Source organism: Bombina bombina, chromosome 1, assembly GCF_027579735.1.
Source record: "Bombina bombina isolate aBomBom1 chromosome 1, aBomBom1.pri, whole genome shotgun sequence".
NCBI lineage: Eukaryota > Metazoa > Chordata > Amphibia > Anura > Bombinatoridae > Bombina > Bombina bombina.
This window is the reverse complement of record NC_069499.1, coordinates 557790366-557816743: the sequence shown is the minus strand read 5'-3', so window position 1 is coordinate 557816743 and position 26378 is coordinate 557790366. Positions and strand designations below refer to the sequence as shown.

At 36.3% G+C, this 26378-nt stretch overlaps 1 protein-coding gene across 1 annotated transcript in view; it reads right to left on the bottom strand.

Annotated features, from left to right (window-relative positions):
* Nucleotides 1-22274, bottom strand: part of MAP3K13 (mitogen-activated protein kinase kinase kinase 13) — a 252423-nt gene extending 230149 nt beyond the window's left edge. Inside the window, exon 1 of the mRNA XM_053698740.1 lies at nucleotides 22235-22274. The gene's annotated coding sequence lies outside the window, so the exon portion shown is untranslated. The remainder of the gene's footprint in view (nucleotides 1-22234) is intronic.
* Between the last annotated feature and the right edge of the window lie 4104 nt (nucleotides 22275-26378).

Sequence of the window (26378 nt, the reverse complement as noted above, 5' to 3'; positions counted from 1 at the left end):
AGGTACCACCGGGCTAGGAATTTATAATTTATTTCTAAGATTTTTGCCGAAACAGATGATTTTTTGTGATGGGCGAAGGCTTTCCCCCATTCTTTAGAATCTATCTCAGTACCTAAGTCGCTATGCCATCTGCAGCAGTAAGAGGGGAGGTCCTCTGGCCATGTACTTGAGAGAATCTTGTAAATAGTTGAGATAGTGTGGCGTGGCCTAAAGGGTAAGGCACATAAAGATTCAAACCTTGTAAGGGGTCTGATAAGGTTTCGCTTTTGTTTGTGGGAGCTAAGGTAATGTGACAGTTGTGTATACAGGTACCAAGAGGAGGGTAACCATGGCTCCCTTTCAGAGAGGTCCTGTCTAGTAATAAGTTTTCCATTCGTGTTGATATTTTTCCAGGTATTTGTTGGAGTCGCGGGGGCAAGCTGTGGGTTGTAATGATAACGGGGAAGGAAAGGAGTTTCAGAACTATTAGACAGTGGTGACAGTGATGAAGGTTTAGATGTAATATGTGTGCTTTTCGCTGTCAGTTTGTCCCATTGTGAGAAGTATTCCTGCAAAAGGGGATACTCATGAATTACGTTGGGTCTGTCAGCGGGCCTCAGCCAGCTCAAGCCTCCCACATTAGTCACTTCGAGTATATCCCTGTCCAAGTGTATCCACTGTTTGTAGGTGGAGTTGTGGCACCAGTCTGTGAGTCTTTATATGATTGTTGTAAGCCTATATCTTTCCAGGTTAGGCACGCCCAGACCCCCTTTGTCTTTGGTCATATATAGGGTTTTCCTGGGAATTCTAGGTTTAGTAGGGCCCCATATAAACTGTTCAATATTTTTTTGCATATTTGTCATATATGTTTTAGGTAGAGGTATAGGCAACTTCTCCAATAGGTATAAAACCCTGGGTAAGATATTCATCTTTATTACGTGTATTCTTCCAATCCAAGAGATTGGTTTATTTTTCCAACAGGACAAGTCCCTGATAATGTCTGCTTGGAGTGTTTTATAGTTTGCTGAGAATGAGGTCTGAACGTCTGCTGTCAGGTGTATACCCAAGTATTTTAGTTGTGTGGCTTGAACCCGGAGGGGGCAAGATGTTTTAAGGAATTCCATTGTGTGATCTGGGGCATTTATGTTTAGAATTTCTGACTTCCCTAGGTTAAGAAGGAAATTAGAGTGCTTGCCATATTCTTCGAACTCTTTCATAAGGGGAGGTAATGACTGTTCTAGATCTGTGATAGTTAGTAGCAATACAATTTATAAGTTGTATGCTTTGTGCTGATGCCTTTAATTAAAGGCCTCGAGCGAATTTTGTGTGGTAGTATCTCTATGGATAGTGCAAATAATATGGGCGAAAGCGGGCAGCCTTGACGAGTGCCATTTCTTATATGGAAGGGTTCTGATAAAATCGAATTGACTTTGATCCTTGCTGTGGGTTCTGAATATAGGGAGCATATTTTATTTATTAATCCTTGTAAATTTAGACAGGGTGGTCCTGAGAAAATCCCAGTCCACCCTGTCAAAGGCCTTTTCGGCATCGGTGGAGATAAGTGACAAAGGGATATGATTGACTTGGGCGTATGTTATAAGCTGGGTGATCTTCAAAGTGTTGTCCCTGGCTTCCCTGCCAGGGATAAAGCCGACCTGATCTGGAGATATAATTTGATTGTGTATGGGGTTCAGTCTATCTGCCAGTATTTTGGCAAAAATCTTAACGTCTGTATTAAGAAGGGATATGGGCCGGAAATTCTGTGGGGCGTTCGGGGTCTTGCCTGGTTTCGGTATTACAGCTATGTGGGCCTCTAACATGGATTTTGGGAAGCCACCAGATTCTTCTAAAGCATTAAATGTTTTATGTAGTTTAGGAGCGAGTATTTGGGAGAATTTTTTATAATATTTAGTTCCGAACCCATCTGGGCCCGGGCTTTTCCCTGTAGGTAAGTTTTTAATGGCTGCCAGAATTTCTGTGATGGCAATAGGGGAGTCTAGTGACTGGGATTGATCCTCTGTGAGGGTAGGTATATGGGTGTCCTCTAGATATTGGTACAGTTTATCAATCTTTAAAAATAATATTTTTATTAGGATTTTAAGGCCTTGCATTTGGTTTTTAGTTTAATTATTTTGTTAAATAAAATCCATTTATTTATTTATTTATTTATATATGTGTTTATTTTTGGCATGTGGGGATAGGCCTTAGAGAGGCTTTGTTATGAGAGGATGAATGAGGAGTTTATGAAGTTGGAGTTACTCCTAAGAAATTGTACAGATGACAAAAAAAAAGAGGACCTGTGTATAAGCTTTTATTTGCATATTATATATTTGTTATATGACCAGGATAGCACAATTCATAATGTCATAGTTTTAAACTATCAGGTCTTTTTAATTTTAGCATAAAGATCTGAAAAGTTTTTCTTTTAATAAACATATAAACTATTTTCCTTATTTTCTGTTAAAAAAATGTCATGAGAGTTCTGAAAGGTATGGGTCAGATGTTACATAGTACATAGTCAGATGGTACATAGTACATAGTCAGATGGTACATAGTATATAGTCAGATGGTACATAGTACATAGTCAGATAGTACATAGTACATAGTCAGAGGGTACATAGTACATAGTCAGATGGTACATAGTCAGATGGTACATAGTACATAGTCAGATAGTACATAGTCAAAGGGTACATAGTACATAGTCAGATGGTACATAGTACATAGTCAGATGGTACATAGTACATAGTCAGAGGGTACATAGTATATAGTCAGATGGTACATAGTACATAGTCAGATGGTACATAGTACATAGTCAGAGGGTTCATAGTACATAGTCAGATGGTACATAGTACATAGTCAGATGGTACATAGTACATAGTCAGAGGGTACAATGTACATAGTCAGATGGTACATAGTACATAGTCAGAGGGTACATAGTACATAGTCAGATGGTACATAGTACATAGTCAGAGGGTACATAGTACATAGTCAGATGGTACATAGTACATAGTGAGATGGTACATAGTACATAGTCAGAGGGTACATAGTACATAGTCAGATGGTACATAGTACATAGTGAGATGGTACATAGTACATAGTCAGAGGGTACATAGTACATAGTCAGATGGTACATATTACATAGTCAGATGGTATATAGTACATAGTCAGAGGGTATATAGTACATAGTCAGATGGTACATAGTACATAGTCAGATGGTACATAGTACATAGTCAGAGGGTACATAGTACATAGTCAGAGGGTACATAGTGGCGTAGTGTGGTTGTCAGCGCCCAGGGCAAGGTAAGTATTGCGCCCCCCCTAACCCATTAGCACTGACGGATTCTCTTCCACCAGTACAGTAGGGAATGGGATTGGCAAATTTGCTTTGAATCTAGGAGCCTGCAGCTCTCCAGAGCTGGGCAAATATATACAATATTACATTTTAAGATTTATTCTAGTTTTACACATGGGGAAAGCCCCCCTTAACCCCCATCTGGTGGTGACGCCCTGATCTGTGAAACTTCATGGTACAAATACTGCAGACCACAGGGTGCACCCACCCCCACATTGCAGCACCCCATATTGTATATGTGGTGCAATAGGTTTTTGGTAAGTTGTTAAAAAGAGGAAAAGGGGCACACAGGTTGGCAACTGTTACATAAGGTTGTCCCTGCTGGGCAGACTGTCTTTTGGGTGCCAATGACATATAAAAGTGGGGTATATATTTTACCATAATAAATATAACAATTAAGTAATCAATATAAAAGGGGCATGGGACAGACAACCCAGCATTACATACATATATGGGGGGAGGGTGTATGGTATTTAGGGGGTGCTGTTAAATTTATTTACCAACACAAATTATAGTTATTTTTTTTTTTACTTTAAATGCAGTAAGGGTGGGTTTAATGTATATAAAAAAGGCAATGAGCACCCACACCCTAAAAATCTGTAAAAGTCCACACCTCAGGAGTCCAGCAAGAAATAGATTCAAGATTGTGAATTCATAGGACTCCTATGATAGGAGACAAACACAGTGAAATGCCTGGTGAGCAGCACAATCCTGGTGCCAGACAGCACACAAATCCCTAAATCTACTTCTGCCCTGGGAAGATCATGGAGGGGAAAAATCAAATACAGGAAACAAGGTTTCATTTTTGTCATAAATATACTTTTTTTTTGTGCAAGGACAAGATGGCGTAAGTTGTAAACCGGTCAAACATGAAAGTATGGTCTCTGATCACCCCACCATCCCACATTCCCACTAACTAGGTAACTGGGGTTAAAAGAAAGGCAGAGCCCAGCCATGCTGCCACCAGTGCCACGGGTAGGTGGATTTGAAAGAGATTTAATGCAATTTTTAAGGATTCCTCCCCCTCCCTCTGCTTAGAGATCCTTAAAAAGTGCCCCGGGCAATGCATGGCATTCTAGCTCGCTCTGGGTCCTTTGTTGGAAGGGAACTTACTTGTTGGGTAATAATATAACCATAATTAAGCTGCATTTTGCGCGTTGCTAGTATCAGGCAAAAGCAGAGCTACAAGTAAGTCTGGTCCTGATACCTTACCTTAGTCGCGGCGCACTTGACAGTCTGACTCTGCTGCTCTTCTTCTTCTTCCCTCCTGACCTGCGCGCTAGGATGGGATGGACAAAGTGATGTAGCAGGTAATGGTCCAGATAACACTTCAGTTCGCACTTCACAGTCACTTCAAATTCCTCAGTCTCTCGAGATATCAAAATCTGCAACCCGACGGAATGTGCGACCGTGACGTGACATCAACACATTCCTGACGGGTTGCAGAACAGAGTTGGGCACCTGTCAGATTTTTTAGCCTCCCTTCTTCCCTTTGCTAAGTTGAGGCTGGAAGCGCCCCTCAGAATTATGCGCCCGGGGCAACCGCCCCTGTGGCCCCCCCCACGCTACGCCACTGCATAGTACATAGTCAGAGGGTACATAGTACATAGTCAGATGGTACATAGTACATAGTCAGAGGGTACATAGTACATAGTCAGAGGGTACATAGTACATAGTCAGAGGGTACATAGTACATAGTCAGATGGTACATAGTACATAGTCAGAGGGTACATAGTACATAGTCAGAGGGTACATAGTACATAGTCAGATGGTACATAGTACATAGTCAGATGGTACATAGTACATAGTCAGAGGGTACATAGTACATAGTCAGATGGTACATATTACATAGTCAGATGGTATATAGTACATAGTCAGAGGGTATATAGTACATAGTCAGATGGTACATAGTACATAGTCAGATGGTACATAGTACATAGTCAGAGGGTACATAGTACATAGTCAGAGGGTACATAGTCAGAGGGTACATAGTACATAGTCAGATGGTACATAGTACATAGTCAGAGGGTACATAGTACATAGTCAGAGGGTACATAGTACATAGTCAGATGGTACATAGTACATAGTCAGAGGGTACATAGTACATAGTCAGAGGGTACATAGTACATAGTCAGAGGGTACATAGTATATAGTCAGAGGGTACATAGTACATAGTCAGATGGTACATAGTACATAGTCAGAGGGTACATAGTACATAGTCAGAGGGTACATAGTACATAGTCAGATGGTACATAGTACATAGTCAGATGGTACATAGTACATAGTCAGAGGGTACATAGTACATAGTCAGATGGTACATATTACATAGTCAGATGGTATATAGTACATAGTCAGAGGGTATATAGTACATAGTCAGATGGTACATAGTACATAGTCAGATGGTACATAGTACATAGTCAGAGGGTACATAGTACATAGTCAGAGGGTACATAGTACATAGTCAGAGGGTACATAGTACATAGTCAGATGGTACATAGTACATAGTCAGAGGGTACATAGTACATAGTCAGAGGGTACATAGTACATAGTCAGATGGTACATAGTACATAGTAAGAGGGTACATAGTACATAGTCAGAGGGTACATAGTACATAGTCAGAGGGTACATAGTACATAGTCAGAGGGTACATAGTACATAGTCAGATGGTACATAGTACATAGTCAGATGGTACATAGTCAGAGGGTACATAGTACATAGTCAGAGGGTACATAGTACATAGTCAGATGGTACATAGTACATAGTCAGAGGGTACATAGTACATAGTCAGAGGGTACATAGTACATAGTCAGAGGGTACATAGTATATAGTCAGATGGTACATAGTACATAGTCAGAGGGTACATAGTACATAGTCAGAGGGTACATAGTACATAGTCAGAGGGTACATAGTACATAGTCAGATGGTACATAGTACATAGTCAGATGGTACATAGTCAGAGGGTACATAGTACATAGTCAGAGGGTAGATATACATAGTCAGTCTTTGGACCGCTGCTCCATAACTTGCATTTCTGGCGAGTCTTCAGAAACACAGGCCTACAAGCTCCATACGGAGCTTGATAAATGGGCCTCTAAATATAAATACTGTTTATTACACATTTTCTGTGTCATTTGAGACTGTGTAATTATATCATACTCAGTAATCAATAGCAAAAGTCGCTCTAGGTTTCATGTTGTAAATCAGTCACTACTTGGAAAACATGGGGGTTAATTTAGAAAAAATGATCTAGTGATATTTAAAAGAAAAACTCCATTAAAGTCTATGGGTATTTTTTAAAGACAAAACGATTGTGATCCTATTCTTGCTGCTGTAGAGATAAAATGAAACTTTGCCTTGTTGCTGTCACTAGAGGCCGGTAAGCCATGACACTTGAGCTGCACAAAAGTCATGTGGTTTAAGCATTATGTGTCAGCTGTTACTTTGAATGAGAGCCGCTATACAGTATGAACTCTACGGCTGCAACCTAACAGCAGACCCCTTTCTTTAGTGATACATTTTATCTGTAGTACAACAGCTTTTAGGCAACCTTAAACACAATGCAAAAGATGAAAAGCTGTCAATCACAGAATTACTGGACAACCTATAGATGGCTGAGCACTGGTGGTAGGTGGGGTCTACTCTTATAATGGCTCTACCTTATATTACACCCTTTACTCTGCTTGACTGCAAGAAGCTCGCACCAAGCAATGATTTTAGCCCAATGGCTAAATATAACAGAAATTGAGTAGTATTTTTTAATTTTACTATTTTTGGCTGCTAATAACAAATAGAGCAGTGCATGTGCATTGTTGCTTGTTTCAGGGCTATATTTGTAATACGTAGAGGCATAGGAGGTAATTGTAATGTAGCTGCCACTCATGGGATGTTAACAAAATGTGTCCGGTATTTTTGTACTGAATTTACTGGACAGCCTGCTAAAATTCTGGACTGTCCAGTTAAATACTGGACACCTGACAATCCTACACCCACCACTATGCTAGAACTGTGGGAGGAATGGGAAAATATCAATGGGGTAGAGGTTACAGAGTAAACACTAATCACCAGCTTGAAACTCACACAACGATACACACTGGCCTTAGAGGGAACACTGCCTTCATACCGCTTTTCTGCTCATTCTGAATGATTACCTCATATAGATGCACACGGCTTCATATGACCATTTCTAATGTTTTCTATAGGTTGTATTTTTTTTTTTCATATGAAATGTTAATTTAAGAGAGACACTCAGGACACTATTCATATTTGTTGTCACTATAAGTTTATTTAAAAATGTGAGCTTATACAACAGAGTTCATACATATCAGTTATTCAGACACATTATCAGAATGGACTTTTATTTACCAACACATGGAAAACACATATATCAGTTAGATTACAAGTTTTGAGCGCTATAGGGATTTTAATGACTGCCACAAACGCTGCGTTATTTCACCTCCCTATAGCGCTGGTATTATGATTTTTAAAAAAGCAGGCTTGTGCGGGTGAAATAGTTGCATTGATCTCCATACCGCCCCAAAAACAAGCGCTGCTTTGACGTGCTCGTGCACGATTTCCCCATAGATATCAATGGGGAGAGCCGGCAAAAAAAGCCTAACACCTGCGATCACGGAATGAAAAGCTCCGTAACGCAGCCCCATTGATGTCTATGGGGAAATAAAAAGTTAGGTTGCAACCTAACACCCTAACAAAAACCCTGAGTCTAAACACCCCTAATCTGCTACCCCCGACATCGACGCCACCTAAATAAGTTATTAACCCCTAATCTGCCACCCTCAACATCGCCGCCACCTACATAAAACTATTAACCCCTAATCTGCAGCTCCCAATGTCGCCGCCACTATACTAAAGTTATTAACTCCTAAACCTAACCCTAACCCTAACATAACCTTAAGCTTAACACCCCTTAACTTTAACATAATTAAAATACAGCTAAACTAAAGCTACAATTATTAACTAAGCAATACCTATTTTAAACTAAATACAAACTTACCTGTGAAATAAAACCTATGCTAGCTACAGTATAACTAATAGTTATATTGTAGCTAGCTTAGGTTTTATTTTTATTTCACAGGTAAGTTTGTATTTATTTTAACTAGGTAGACTAGTTAGTAAATAGTTATTAACTATTTACTAACTACCTAGATAAAATAAATACAAACTTACCTGTGAAATAAAACATAACCTGCCTTACACTAAAACCTTCCATTACAAAAAAAATAAACACTAAAATTACTAACAAATAAAAATAACTAAACTACATAAAAACACATATACTAAATTACAAAAAATAAGAAACAAATTATCAAAAATAAAAAAGAATTACACCTAATCTAATAGCCCTATCAAAATAAAAAAGCCCCCCCCCCAAATAAAAAAACCCATAGCCTACAATAAACCACCAATGGCCCTTAAAAGGACCTTTTGTGGGGCATTGCCCCAAAGAAAACAGCTCTTTTACCTGTAAAAAAAAATATAAACACCCCCCCAACAGTAAAACCCACCAGCCCCACAACCAACCCCCCCAAATAAAATAACTATCTAAAAACACCTAAGCTCCCCATTGCCCTGAAAAAGGCATTTGTATGGGCATTGCCCTTAAAATGGCATTTAGCGTTTTTTTACATGCCCAGACCATAAATTAAAAATAAAACCCACCCAAAAACCCTTAAAAAAACCTTAAAAAAGCCTAACGCTAACCCCCAACAATCCACTTACAGTTCCCGCTTGAAGGATCCATTCAGCCGGTGAAGTCCTCATCCAGGCGGCAAGAAGTTTTCACCTGGGCTGCCTCTTCCATCTTCCTCCAGTTGGCAAAGTCTTCATCCAGGCGGCAAGAAGTCTTCATCTGGGCGCCCTCTTCCATCTTCATCCAGCCGGCGAAGTCCTCATCCAGGCGGCAAGAAGTCTTCATCCAGACAGCATCTTCTATCTTCATCCATCCGGCACAGAGCGGGTCCATCCTGAAAACATCCGGCGCAGAGTATCCTCTTTATACGGTCTCTGCCGTACACTGGAACTTCAATGCAAGTGACGTCATCCAAAATGGCGTCCCTTGCATTTCTATTGGCTGAAAGATTTCAATCAGCCAATAGGATTAGAGCTGCTAAAATCCTATTGGCTGCTCCAATCAGCCAATAGGATTAGAGCTCAATCCTATTGGCTGATTAGAACAGCCAATAGGATTTTAGCAGCTCTAATCCTATTGGCTGATTGAAATCTTTCAGCCAATAGGAACTCAAGGGACATCATCTTGGATAATGTCACTTGCATTTAAGTTCCAGCGTACAGCGGAGACCGTATGAAAAGGATGTTCTGTGCCGGATGTCTTCAGGATGGACCTGCTCCGGGTGGATGAAGATAGAAGATGCCGTCTGAATGAAAACTTCTTGCCGCCTGGATGAAGACTTTGTGGCTGGATGAAGATCGAAGAGGCTGTCTGGATGAAGACTTCTTGCCGCATGGATGATGACTTTGCCGGCTGGATGGATCCTTCAAGCGGGACTTCAAGAACTGTAAGTGGATCGTCGGGGGTCAGTGTTAGGTTTTTTTAAGGCTTTTTTTGGGTGGGCTTTATTTTTAGTTTAAGGTCTGGGCATGTAAAAGAGCTAAATGCCCTTTTAAGGGCAATGCCCATACAAATGCAATTTTCAGGGCAATGGGGAGCTTAGGTTTTTTTAGATAGTTATTTTATTTGGGGCGGTTGGTTTTGGGGGTGGTGGGTTTTACTGTTGGGGGAGTGTTTGTATTTTTTTTTACCGGTAAAAGAGCTGTTATCTTTGGGGCAATACCCCACAAAAGGCCCTTTTAAGAGCCATTGTTAGTTTATTGTAGGCTAGGGTTTTTTTATTTTGGGGGGCTTTTTTATTTTGATAGGGCTATTAGATTAGGTGTAATTCTTTTTTCATTTTTGATAATTTGTTTCTTATTTTTCGTAATTTAGGTTTTTTTTGTAATTTATTTATTTTATTTTTTGTAATTATATACTTTTTAGAGTAGTGTTAGGATTTTGTTAATGTGTAGTTTAATTTAATTGGTAGTTAGTTTAATTGTAGTTTAATAATTATCTTAGTTTAATTGTTAGCTTAAAATTCATTTATTTATTTTGACAGGTAAGTTTTAATTTAATTTAAGATAGGGAAATTGTAATTTTAATATGAAGTTAGGTGGGCGTTAGATTTAGGGGTTAACATTTTATTTTAGTATATTTTGTTGTGAGGGGCTTTCGGTTTAGGGGTTAATAGTTTATTTAAGTATATTTTGTTGTGGGGGCTTGCGGTTTAGGGGTTAATAGTTTATTTTAGTGTATCTCGTTGTGGGGGCTTGAGGTTTATAGGTTTATTATAGCGACGGTGTGGGTGGACGGCAGATTAGGGGCTAATTATATTTAAATAGTGTTTGCAATGCGAGAGGGCGGCGGTTTAGGGGTTAATAGGTTTATTATAGTGGCGACGATGTCGGGGAGCAGCGGAATAGGGGTTAATACATTTTAATAGTGGTGGCGATGTCCGGAGCGGCAGATTAGTGGTTAATAAATTTATTATAGTGTTTGTGATGCGGGAGGGCCTTGGTTTAGCTGTACCATAAAACTCATAACTACTGACTTTAGATGGCGGTACGGATCTTGTCAGAATATGGTGTACAGCTCACTGTTTGGCCTCCCAGGCAAACTTGTAATACCGGCGCTATGGGAGTCTCATTGAAAAAGGACTTTTTTAAAAGTGCGGTACTGACGTTGCGTGACTGGCTAAAAGGTGGGCGGTACACCTATACCAACAAGACTTGTAATAGCAACGTTAGGGAAAATGAAGCGTTATGTGCCATAACGCTGCTTTTTCACTCATAACGCCAAACTCGTAATCTAGCTGATGCACTTTCTAATTTTCACCTGAGCTTCTTTGAATCAAGATATTCCTGTAATCTGCTTTCATTTTCATTTATGCTTGCTTTTTGTTGTATTGTAACTTTTTTTTAATAAAGCTCTATTTAAAAAAAAAGAAGAAAAAATGGTTTATGGGGCGACGAATGCCCTAAATGCTTGGCAGTCAACCCTGACATCGCACACTTTTCTTGGAGTCTTTCCAAAATAAGTAAATTTTGGTGCAAGATACAATGGACTAGATTACAAGTGGAGTGCTGATTTAACAAAAATGTGCACGTTTACAGGCGCACGTTAAAGGGATATGAAACCCAAATTTTTTCTTTCATGATTCAGATAGAGCATGCAATTTTAAGCAACTTTCTAATTTACTCCTATTATCAATTTTTCTTCATTCTCTTGGTATGCTTTGTTGAATGAGCAGCAATGCACTACTGGTTGCTGACTAAACACATGGGTGAGCCAAGAAAAATCGGTATATATATGCATCCACCAATCAACAGCTAGAACCTAGTTTCTTTGCTGTTCCTGAGCTTTCATAGATAAACCTTTCAGCAAGCATAACAAAAGAAGGAAGCAAATGAAATAATAGAAGTAAATTGGAAAGTTGTTTAAAATTGTATTCTCTATCAGAATCATGAAAAAAAATTTTTTTTTTTAGGTTTCATGTCCCTTTAAAGAGACAGTCAAGTCCAAAAAACTTGCATGATTTAAATAGGGAATGTATTTTTAAACAACTTTCCAATTTACTTTTATCACCAATGTTGCTTTGTTCTCTTGGTATTCTTAGTTGAAAGCTAATTCTAGGAGGTTCATATGCTAATTTCTTTGACCTTGAAGACTGCCTCTAATCTCAATGCATTTTGACCACTAACGGGCATTAGTTCATGTTTTTCATATAGACAACATTGAGCTCATGAACGTGAAGTTACCCTGGAGTGAGCACTAATTGGCTAAAAAGCAAGTCTGTCAAAAGAACTGAAATAAGGGGGCAGTTTGCAAAGGCTTAGATACAAGGTAATCACAGAGGTTAAAAGTATATTTATATAACTGTGTTGGTTATGCAAAAACTGGGAAATGGTTAATAAAGGGATTGCCTTTATTTTTAAACAACATAAATTCTGGTGTTAACTGTCCCTTTAAATATCCAGCCATTACAAGTGGCTGGTTAATGGTACCGTGGCCTTGCAGTAGCAATTAGCGCTCAGAAAATTAACTAGAGGACAGACCTCTGGTTAATTTTAAAAGTGTCCCTCAATTGCCCCAATAAATAGTTATGTCCCATGTTATTAATAAAAACTATGACCATCTTTATTTTTTTTAAATATTACTGCACAAAGCAGTTTTAAGTGGTTAAAGTGTGCAGATGGGGGGGGGGTGATAAAAAAAAGGCACTGAAAAGTGCATTACATTGTGGTCTATGGGGACTGTGTTAATACTCAAAATATATATGTATATGCTTATATATGTGTATATTTGAACGCAAAGCTTCCATGCAATGCGAACGCGAGGTCACTAACTCTGCTAGAAGTAAGAGTTTTGCATGCGTGTTACAAGTCGAAAGTAAAAAGTTTTCATTTGCGAGTTAATCTGATGCATGCAAAACTGAAGTTAGGATACTGCGCATACATTAAGGTATTCCCCCATAGAAGTCAATGGAGAAAAAAAAAACCCTACTTGCACGCAAACCTGATTGCGTATTCCCCAGTGAGCTAACTTTAAAATATGAATATTTCACATTACAATGTTCTTCACACAGCAGAATATGTTCTATTTATTCATAAATACATATTTATACATATATCTGATGATGTGTTGGTACAATATATATCTATACCTATATTAGTGTATATATATATATATATATATATATATATATATATATATATATATATAAAAATTATATATTGGTATAAATATATGCATATATATATAGGAATATCTATTTAAAAATACTTAAAACATATTCCCCATATGTGCAGAGCATTGGAATGTAAAATATTTACATTATAAGACTTTATTAAAAATGAATATTGCAGAAAAATGATTTTCCATATTTTCATCTACTTCACTGCAAAGGGCTCCAATGCACTTATATATATGTCTCGATATTTATACATATGTATTTATGTGTTTATATGTGTATATATGTCTGCAAATACATATGTACACATATACATACATATATACACATATAAATACAAAAATACATACAGTATATATACATATAAATGCATAAATACACACAGAAAATACACATATAAATACATATGTACACATATACATACATATATACACATATAAATACATAAATACATACAGTATATACACATATAAATACATATGTACTCATATACATACATATACACACACACACATATATATATATATATATAAATACATACAGTATATACATATATAAATACATATGTACACATATACATACACATATACACATATAAATACATAAATACATACAGTATATACACATATAAATACATATGTACACATATATAGACATATATACACATATAAATACATACAGTATATAATACACATATAAATACATACAGTATATACACATATAAATACATAAATATATACAGTATATACACATATAAATACATATGTATACATATAAAGACATATATACACATATAAATACAAAAATATATACACATATAAATACAAATGTACACATATAAAGACATATATACACATATAAATACATAAATACATACAGTATATACACATATGTACACATATAAATAAATATATACAAATATAAATACATACAGTATTTACACATATACATACCGTACATATATACACATATATAGACATATATACACATAAATACATACAATATATACACATATAAATATATATGTACACATATAAAGACATATATACACATATAAATACATAAATACATACAGTATATACACATATACATACATATGTACACATATATAGACATATATACACATAAATACATTCAGTGTATATACATATGTACACATATAAAGACATATATACACATATAAATACATAAATACATACAGTATATACACATATACATACATATGTACACATATATAGACATATATACACATAAATACATTCAGTGTATATACATATGTACACATATAAAGACATATATACACATATAAATACATAAATACATACAGTGTATACACATATAAATACATATGTACACATATAAAGAAATATATACACATATAAATACATAAATACATACAGTATGTACACATAAATACATATGTACACATATATAGACATATATAGACATATAAGTACATACAGTATATACACATATAAATACATATGTACACATATATAGATATATATACACACATATATATATATATATACATATATATATATATATATATATATACATAAATACATACAGTATATACACATATAAATACATATGTACACATATATAGACATATATACACATATAAATACATATGTACACATATATAGACATATATACACATATAAATACATAAATACATATAGTATATACACATATAAATACATATGTACACATATAAAGACATATATACACATATAAATACATAAATACATACAGTATATACACATATACATACATAAATACATACAGTATATACACATATAAATACATATATACACATATAAAGACATATATACACATATAAATACATAAATACATACAGTATATACACATAAATACATATGTACACATATATAGACCTATATACACATATAAATACATACAGTATATACACATATAAATACATATGTACACATATAAAGACATATATACACATATAAAACATAAATACATACAGTATATACACATATAAATACATATGTACAAATATAAATACATATACACATATAAATACATACAGTATATATACATATAAATACATAAATACATACAGTATATACACATATAAATACATATGTACACATATAAAGACATATATACATATATTAATACATAAATACATACAGTATATGCACATAAATACATATGTACACATATATAGACATATATACACATATAAATACATACAGTATATACACATATAAATACATATGTACACATGTATAGACATATATATATTTAGAGATGTATCTGTATGTATGTCTATGTAAGAGCCATTTGTCTGCCCACCTGGGACCTCATATCTTTGAACCCTTATAAATTGTTTGCGCAATAATTTTTTTAAAGAGTTTTTATTAGATGTTATTATGAATGTAAGTGTACTTTTCAATGTCATTTTGATTTTGTATTGAATTGTGCATCATATTAGTTCTGTAATCCCATTTGACCTTTAACAAATAAAGAGCTAAAGAAAAAAAAATCACCCTCTATAAAACAGCCCAATTTAACATATGTACAAAATAAAAGTTTGGAAAACTAAAAGAATAATGAGAGACACCTGTGCGACAAGAAGGTTTCAGCAACGCCTCTTGTTCTATCCAGTGAGACTAAGTTTTTACATTTACAGTGTTTCAAGTGTATTTCTGATGCTGTTGCGATTGTAATTTTATTTGAACCGTTTAGTTTATATATCGTGTGCGAGACTTTGTGTTTTGAGTTCTTAAAGAAATATGAAACCCATCTTTTTCTTTCATGATTCTGAATAAGCATGCAAATTTATACTACTTTCCTATTTACTTCTATGATCTAATTTCTTTCATTCTCTTGATGTTGTTTGTTGAAGGAGCAGCAGTGTACTACTGGTAGCAGGTGTGCCAATGACAAGAGGCATATATGTGCAGCAACCAATCAGCAGGCAACTTTTAGTAGTGCATAGCTGCTCCTGAGCCTACCTATATATACTCTTCAACAAAGGATACCAAGAGAACAAAGAAAATTAGACAATAAAATTAAACTGTAAAGTTGTTTTTAAAATTGCATTCTCTATCTAAATAATGGAAGTTTAAGTTTGACTTTGCTGTCCTTTAAGGCAAACTATAGAAGTCAATGGCAGGAAGAGCCACTAACACTTATACAGATAGGTAAAGTGATACTCAATGAATTTCTAACATGATTTTTTCCATTACAACAAAGTGCAACCTCCCAAGAGTCTATGGAGCCGATTTACTAAATGTCGGACGGACATGATCCGCTGTCGCCATTTAACATTGCACAAGCATTCCTAGTGAAATGCTTGTGCAATGCCGCCCCCTGCAGATTTGCGGCCAATCGGCCGCTAGCAGGGGGTGTCAATCATCCTGTGAGGTTATGTGAGGATAACCTGAAGAATGTGACTAGGTTGTGTGAATCACAGCTGCAGAACGGTTTGGTAGTATCTTTAGTGCGGCTCAGATCAGAAATATTATTTTGTTTCACTTTGACATATTATCAACTATGTGGCAGTAAAATAAGTCAGCAGTGACTTACTGCAAATTAAACAATGTATCCTGTCTGAGAACTTACAGTAGTAGATGGATGTGACTGAAAAATGTGCTACGTTATTGGTGAGAGCTGACTGTGTTTTTCACCAAGCCTTGAGGTAACTGGAGAGGGCGGAGCCTGTGTCCTGAGGTAACGGTAGTGGTTTTTGAGTGTTACCGTAGGAAAGGCCACAAAGGTAAGCTGACAGCTGGAATAAACTGCTGAGACGTTCTGCGGAGATCCTTCCTGTGTAAGTAGTTAGGAGGCTTAGCGGAATGATTCCATGCACTGTGAATGCAGATCTTACAGGGAGACACTCCGGGCCGCCTGTAACACAGGGTGAAAGGGGCAGCTGCCCAGGTCCCAGTCTTTGTTGAGGGGCCCAAGAGTCCTGCTCTGAGGTGGCGGACAGCAATCCGCACGATCGCATACAATCTAGTAAGATGCTTGTGCAATGATAAATGCCGACAGCGTATGCTGTCGGCATTCATTGATGTGCGGCGGACATGATCACTACAGCGGATCATGTCAGTTCACACTTTCATAAATCGGCCTTTTTATCTGAATCATGAAAGAAAAAAATTGGGTTTCATTATGTTGCTTTAAGTAAAATAAAAGCTTTGAAGGAACAATAAAAATGTGTTTGGACATTAGTAAAAAGCTTAGCCATGACATATTAGTGATTTTAGGCCTGATGATTAAAACTCGCTGGCGTAGAGAGAAATCAAGCATTATATTGCAATGTATGTGCCTCTCCTTCACACCCAGAGTCCTGCATAGCTAGATAAACAACTCTCATGGTAAAATTTGCATTTATCATTTTTTTAGGGACATGATAGTGTGGATGAGACGTTTTAATAATAATCTTGAGCCCTTGGACCTATGCATAAACATATTTTGTAATGTTTTAATGCTTCACTTATGCATTCCTGTGTTTTCTCATGTTATCATACCTAGGCTCACTTTTTTTCTCTTTATGTCTATTTCATTCTTATGCAATTCAATACCCTTAAAGGGACAGTCAAGTCCAAAAAAAGCTTTCATGTTTCAAATAGGGTATGTCATTTTAAACAACTTTCCAATTTACTTTTATCACCAATTTTGCTTTGTTCTCTTGGTATTCTTAGTTGAAAGCTAAACCTGGAGGTTCATATGCTAATTTCTTAGACCTTGAAGGCCGCCTCTAATCTAAATGCATTTTGATATTTTTTCACCATTGGAGGGCATTAGTTCAAGTGTTTCATATAGATAACATTGAGCTCATGCACGTTAATTTACCATGGAGACAGCTCTGATTGGCTAAAATGCAAGTCTGTCAAAAGAACTGAAATAAGGGGGCAGTCTGCTAAGGCTTAGATACAAGGTAATTACAGAGGTAAACGTGTATACTTATAACTGTGTTGGTTATGCAAAACTGGGGAATTGGTAATTAAGAGATTATCTATCTTTTAAAACAACAACAAATCTGGTGTTGACTGCCCCTTTAAGAGTAAAGTATAATTGCTTTCCTAAGGATAAAAACAATACAAGGGTTTCCAAGATTTCTGCAATAAAATGTTTCCATATGATCTGTGTTTATGGGTTAATAGATTTACCCGCGATGTACACCTCGATATAATATGCAACACACACACATACATAGGTTATGATTTAATCTATTTAGCAACTAGTCATACTGTTTGCTTAAGGTTCAGTTATCCTGATATAATATGATGTTTTTACATTTTTTTCATGCATCAGATGATGTAAAAATTTACTGAATTTATTGCTGATAATTTTGAGGTGAAGCCAACAGTGATCAGCTACAGACTTTGGGATGATTACAAGTGGCGCTAATGCTTGTGCGCAAGCGATATTAGAATATCATGGGCGCGTTTATTTGCACGTGTATTACAACAAGTTGAGAGTAAACGCATTCGCTCGAACGGAATTGAATTTAACATGTGCCAGGTAAGTACGACTGAAGATCTTGCGTAAAGAGTTAGCGCTAAAATAAAAGTTTCACCAAACACTACATAAATAAACTGTTACACTCATATAACACTATCTGATAAAAATAGTCATGTAAATATTAATTTCATAAATTCATATATGTCTAAATAATAATTTAAAAATAATGGTTAATAATGTGTTTTACTGCATATTTAATGTAAATATTTAACATTCCAATGTTCTTCACATACAGGAAAATATTTTTATTTTAAATAAATATTTCTATATATATCTGTATATACCTATATCTATATATTTATTCATATAGATATATAGGTATACATATATATTATACATTAACATTATCATATATATATATAGAAATATATATTTAATTTAAAAAAAAAACAATTATTTTCTATGTGAAGAACATTGGAATGTAAAATATGCGTAACGCTTTGGGTTTGAAGCTTTTGGTCTAACACGGTGTCGGCTTAGCACACATAAAGAATTAAATCAGTAATCTTAAGGTGCGTTATGTAAATATGAAAGAAATATGAATAATAATTAGTAATTATTATTATAAATACTGTAAAAAATAATAATAATATATATATTGTATATATATATGTATTTATGTTATATATATATATATATATATATATATATATATATATATATATACACATTTATATATAAAATATATACAGTATGTGTATATATATATATATATATATATATATATATTCTATGGATTATCTAGAATTGTTTAAGTGCATCCATTACTAATTCTTCATGTGTACGTATTAGAGTTATTGTGTTAGATATTTATTAAATATAAAATATTGAAAAATATTAATAATTAATGTAAATAATTATTAGAGATGTACTAAAAATTCTAAATACTCCATAATATATATATATATATATATATATATATATATATATATATATATTACAGTATAATAATTTTTAATAATTATTATTAATATTTTTTATATTTAATATTTACATACACCTTGACAAATTTGCATAATTCTCTAATTATCCTTTGTTGAAGGAACAACAATGCACTACTGGCAGCTATATCCATACTCCAGATGAGCCAAAGATAAGAGGCATATATGTGCAGCTACCAATCAGCATTTAAATCAAAAGAGAAAGAGAACAGCACTCCATGAGATAGAACAGAAGCTGGAATAACTTCCATGCCTGTTCATTTATATTGCAACTCAGGGTGCCAGTTCTTTTAGCACACCATGCCCCTTCACAGAGAAAAAATATCCTGAAGCATATGAGTCTGACCCTGCCCAATGACAGTCCAGCACCAAAATACCAGGCAATTCTTCTCTGAACAAGGGAAGCAACAACCCCAGACGATCATTTTGGCCTCCTATGGGCCTCGTCAGTGAGGTGCAGTTGTATCTCTGTGAAGGGGCATGGTGTGCAAAAAGAACTGGCACCCTGAGGAATTCAATAAAAATGAACATGCATGGAAGTTATTCCAGCTTCTGTTCTCTCTATCAGCATTTACCTCCCAGTAGTGCTTTGCTGTTCCTGGGCCTTCATATGTATGCTTGTCAAGAAAGGATTACAAGAAAACAAAGCAAATTATTTAACAGAAGTAAAAAGGAAAGTTGTTTAAAATGTGCATGTTGTGTCTGAATTATGAAAGCTTCATTTTGATTTATCTGCCCCTTTAATGGAACAAACAACCTTTGCCAACCAACCATCCCTGTACCTTACATCATGTGATCAATAACAGCACCAACTTGGCTAAACAATGGGTGATATTTTCTAATGTAGAATAATTAATTATCTGTCATTTTAATTATCTAATACTACCTCAAATACAATGTATATTATTAAAAATAAATAAACAGGCTGCAACAAATATAGAATCAAATAAACTTTACATATGAATATCCAGATCATCAATTGCTTTAGTGGATCATTAATTAAATGTAAATATATTTTTTGTTACATTTAGTGGCCTGAGAGAAAAGTAAGACAATATACACTTGATGACACTTTTTGTCTTATCAGATCAGTTACTGCACAGTATGACATATTGTTCTAATGCTTTGGGTCTATAGTCTGCACAGCTGCTGCTGACGTGAAATGTAGTGTTTTGAATCTGTAAACAAGCTCTGTTAAATGATCAGATTGCCACGTCTCATCCTTATTATGTGAAGCATATTTTCATTCATTAGGCATAAAGGAATCTGTTTTGCTCTCACAAATATGCAGAGACAAATGACTACTCCTCGGTGATATGGCTTTCGTTGAAGTGGGTGAGGCCGGTACAAATTCCAGGCTGGCTACATGTGACATTCTGTTTATATGCTTGTCAGGTGGTAAGATTAGACAGTAAACTCTCTAGTGTAGAACATTATAGCATCTGCAAAACTAGAGATCTGTGTGCACTATTTATTAGCTTAGATTATATTTATTTCTTTGGTAAATATAGCCAAGTCATTAGGTATAGGTGCAGATTGTTCCTAGATAAAATGCTTCACATTTGCTAAACTCATTATCATACAAAATCTACAGATGTCATTGAAGCTAAAGCAAACTCCAAAGGTCTACAAAAGGCAATACAAGCGTCAATATCTGTTTAAGGACAACATGTTGTGCCACTAAAATGCAGTAGTTTTATTAAACTGTTTTTGTATTATTGATTGCTTTCTGGTAAATTATAGCTACTTTAATGAAAATTCAGTGCAGAATTGCATGCCAGATACATGATTAATTTAAGACTGAGCAAGTATGGCAGTTACCTCCTGTTCACTTGTGAAACAACTCATTGGGGTCCATTTATCATTTTGCGGATGGACATGATCCGCTATAGCGAACCATGTCCGCCGCACATCGATAAATGCCGACAGCATACGCTGTCAGCATTTATCATTACACCAGCATTTCTTGTGAACTGCTGGTGCATTGCCACCTGTGCAGATTTGCGGCTAGCAGGGGCTGTCAATCAGCCCGATCGTACATGAAGCGGCGTATGAGTTAAGAAGCAGTGGTCTTAGGACCGCTGCTTCTTAACTCCTGTTTCCAGCGAGCCTGAAGGCTCGCGCGGAAACAAAGGGAACAGGGGCCATTCGGCCCTTGTTATATAGACCCCATTGCATTTAGATGTTGCTCATGAAAAATAATTGCTGGCTACTAAGTACAGTTCGTTTGAACACAGCAAAAAAGCACTAATACACTGTCTAAATATTATCCTGTAGAGAAAGGGTTACTGCAGCACAATAAAGATAGCAAAATAGATCATTGTAGACAGATATTATTATCGGTTATTTGTAGAGCGCCAACAGAGGTATTAGGAATGGCAGTAACAGGATCATTTATCCAGTAAGCTGTTACCTGTTAGAATTGAATTAAAAAAACAACTTGCTTTCGAATACATTCCTGACATAGCTTTCTACAAATGTGTTTAAACAGTATCTGACAGCAGTAAATAATCATTTGGTCCAATCAGCCTGCAGGTGTTACACCTGTACTGAAACTTCAGTCTTTGTTTGAGTGTTGCCCAGTGTATAAACCTATGTTTACCATATAACAAGCTCAAGTACAACCTGTGCTGTTAAGCTTTGCAGTGAGCTGCACTTAGTAGAACAGAATGTAGAAATAATAAACATACCTGGTATTGGCCGGTGCTACCAATCCGTCAGGTTTCCCTGTCACTGGTGACTCAAGGCCTGGGCACTGCATGGTCACAGTGTGGAGGAATGTGGGAGGAGCCAGGGACGTACACCTGCGTCTATGTGGATCTAGTGACAAAGGACCTGAAAGGGAGGGCAGGGTTACTGGCAGGGAAGGAAGCCGTCTCTGTTTATGTATGTATCTATGTGTGTGTTATGTGCTCAGTTCTGAGTGTCAGCAAAGCTGCAGGGTTATTTCTTTTTCTTTTATTTTATTTAGATTCTATTATATTTCTTGATAAAAAAAAAAAAGGTTTGTACTGGGCCTACTGTTACATAACCATTTTAAAAAAGTTTCCAATTTAATTCTAATATCAAATTTGCTTTGTTCCCATGATATTTTGTGTTGAAGATATTCTAGGTAGGCATCTGGAGCACTACATTGCAGGACATAGTGCTGCCACATTGTGCTCTTGCAAATGGATAACAGTCTTACAAAACTCCTGCCATATAATGCTCCAGAAATTGGTCCGGCTCCTAAGCATACGTCCCTGCTTTTCCACAAAAGATAGCAAGAGAACAAAAAATGTATAATATGAGTAAATTAGAAAGACGTTTAAAATTGCATGCTCTATCTCAATCATGAAAAGTTTCATATCCCTTTAATTTATATTAATAAAGAATATATATATATAAAACTGCAATGGACTACATATGGACTACATTTACTAATACACACAATTCATGAGCAAAAATGTAGCCTACATCCAGTGGGTTATTAAAAAAAAAAGTGTATTATTTAAAAAAAAAAAAAAAAAAACGGGCAGCGGCCATGTTAGGTCGCATAGCTGTGTGCTGCTGCAGCCTTTCTTTGAAAATCATAGAAATTCCCAACTTAATTCATTGATCCATTTAATATTTCACTGGAGCTGAATGGTGAATTGGACTCTGCGTCTATTGAATACATTTATATGAGGATAACTGCTAGCATCGGTGCCCGGAGCCGTTTTACAATCTAGGCCTACTCTAAACCCCCCGGCAGGAAGCCTCTGGCCCTGTCGTTACGCAGCACTCAATGTGCTTTCGAGATATACATTTCTTGTAAAACATTTTGCATTATGGACCTGCAATACATTTGATGAGATATGGAGATTGCAATTTATATTCTGGAGGAGCTCCGGTGCCTGCTTGAAACGCACAGAGTCGCCTTTGAGGATAAACTAAATATGGCACTCAGAGACAGTGACGATCGCACTTTTCAACAACCTCCTGTGACATTCCCAACTGCTCATGAATCTACACCCATACTCAAACACTCGCTGCCTGTTAATATTGCACCCCAGAGAGACTCAAACTCTGCTCCTACAGAACCTGTGATTCCGGATACCGGATCTAAACTAACACTGTGTGCAATGGAGATGGAGAGCGGCATTCAGCGGGAGAGAGCTTGGAAAAAAGTTACCGGCATGAGCAGACCTACTTTCACTTTGCCCTGGCAGCCGATACCTATGGAACTTCGCCTAACAGCGATCTTAGCTGAAGCCTGCGCCCTGATCAGCAGATCTACACAGCCGCAAGCAGCGCAGCTCTCACGAGCACCTCTCCTGTCAGCTATCTGCTTACATTCACCCTTAGTGTGCCTGAACTGGGACCCGGGCGGTTTGCTGTGGGCTTCTCTCTGGAAACTCATCATAGTGTCCCATGGTAGATTTCCTAGCTCACAGACTTTGTTTGTTACTGCCAGGTCTCAGGCAATCTAGCCGCAAGTAAGACGGACTGCCGGCGGTTCTCTATAAACTGACTGTTTTGAACATTGAAGGGACGGTGATATTCCAAAAAGGTCCTCTTTATCCATACCGACTGTTTGGTGATATAATAGCCATAATGAGTGTAACCCTTCCTAACTTAGAATAACTCATAGTGTAAATGCCCTTGTCTGTTTTTTGTAGTTTCATGTTTTCCAGTGTTAGAATATTGATTCTGTTGCCTCAAGTTAGTATATTGTTTAACAATAATCCATACATTAGCTTTATGAGACCCTACAGTTATTTATTTACCTATTTATTTAAAGTTAAACCTCACACTGCCTGTTTTAAATTTTACAGCTTCTCTTTTTCTTCTTTTTTTATGTTACATGGGACCCTATTACTGGTTAACAACTACGATTGCCCCACACAGCCTCTCACTTATATATCTATTTACCTCTCATTGCCCTATAATATCTTGAAGCTATTGAGCCATACATTTTATTTATTTCCCTAGTGGTTTTACTTATTAATTTGGGACGGCGTCCTGCTGTCAGCGGCCGAGATAGCGGGACAACTCCCTTTAATCTAAGTATGTATGCTTACTAGACCCTACCTATGCTCTAGCATCTACAACTACCAAGGCTGGCATTTTCATCTGGATAAACCTATACTCATAGGCATACATTAGCAATTATGAGTCCCAATAAATGATTAAGTTGCAATTCAGAATACCTGTTTTCCTTAAAGCTAATATTCTACACTGTTATACCTTAAAGATCCCAGTTAGACGCCATATACGCCTCTCCTTGTTAATAACAGGGTCACCCCTCATCCTCTATATGCAAACCTAATTTGACCTCACAGGTCCCTCCTTTTGGGATAATTACAGTGCTTATTCCTTTCACTGGACTCCACATACATCCCATAACTACAGCCTTAAGGTCCGGGTGCGGCTCCACTTTCTAATTTCTAATTTTATATCAGTTGTACATCTCCTACCTGAGTTACACATCTGGCAGAGTCCTAAGTTTCCTTACTTTCAACCTGTTTCACTGCAATTCTTAATAAATATACAGAAATATAAAAGTGTTTACATAGTTACCAGTTACACAATATCTCAGATCTGCAGAAAAACATAAAATAGAGGTTCTTCAGTTAGGGTCCATGAGTGACCCTCTAACATAATGTTCACCCACGTCCAGTTTGGTTGATAGCAAATATGTGGTCCAAGAGTGGCCGCTTTAATGTCACGGTGGGTATACTGTTTGAATATCATTTACTACAGGCAATGAGTGGGTAATATGCATACTGTTCATTTAACTGTTTTGTTCTAGTTACCTGCTCTGTAATAATTTACTCTACTTTACCTTGTATTATGCATTGATCATTATTGATTGTTTGTATTGCAAAGAACCTCAATAAAAAATATTTAAAAAAAACAAAACAAAGATTCAGGATGGCACAGAACACCACATCAAAACGTGTAAAAGCAAATTCCTAACTTATTGTGAAAAAAAGAAAAAGAGTGATTGCGCTAACTCTACACTCACAGCCTATCCTGGGAAACCCTTTCCACAAGAATAACCAATGTTGTAAATATAAGAAAATGTAGGAAGGCGCTACAAGCAGAGTGTATATGTAAACAATATCTATATAAAAATCAGTAAACAAAGTGATAAACAGCATAGAGTGTAGCAATGAAAGTACTATACCAAAAACACTCCTAGCAAAAAACAACCAAAATAATATATATAACATATTCAATAATGTGCAATATAATTTGCCACTTGGAAAATAGTGGAAAGAAGAAAATCAAATCTCAAAAAAGAAAAAACTAATGCCTAGATTACGAGTTTGGCGTTAGCCTTAAAAAGCAGCGTTGAGAGGTCCAAACGCTGCTTTTTTTCTAATGCTGGTATTATGAGTCTGGCAGGTACAGGCTCACCGCTCACTTTTCTTCCGCGACTCGAGGCTAACGCAAATCCCCTTACGTCAATTGCGTATCCTATCTTTTTAATGGGATTTGTCTAACGCTGGTATTACGAGTCTTGGAAGAAGTGAGCGGTAGACCCTCTCCTGTCAAGACTCCTAACGCATTGAAAAGTCAGTAGTTAAGAGTTTTATGGGCTAACGCCGGAACATAAAACTCTTAACTAAAGTGCTAAAAGTACACTAACACCCATAAACTACCTATTGACCCCTAAACCGAGCCCCCCCCCCACATTGGAAACACTTTAATATATATTTTAACCCCTAGGCCCATATTTATCAAGCTCCGTACTGAGCTTGAAGGGCCGTGTTTCTGGTGAGTCTTCAGACTCGCCAGAAACACAAGTTATGAAGCAGCGATCATAAGACCGCTGCTCCATAACCCTGTCCGCCTGCTCTGAGCAGG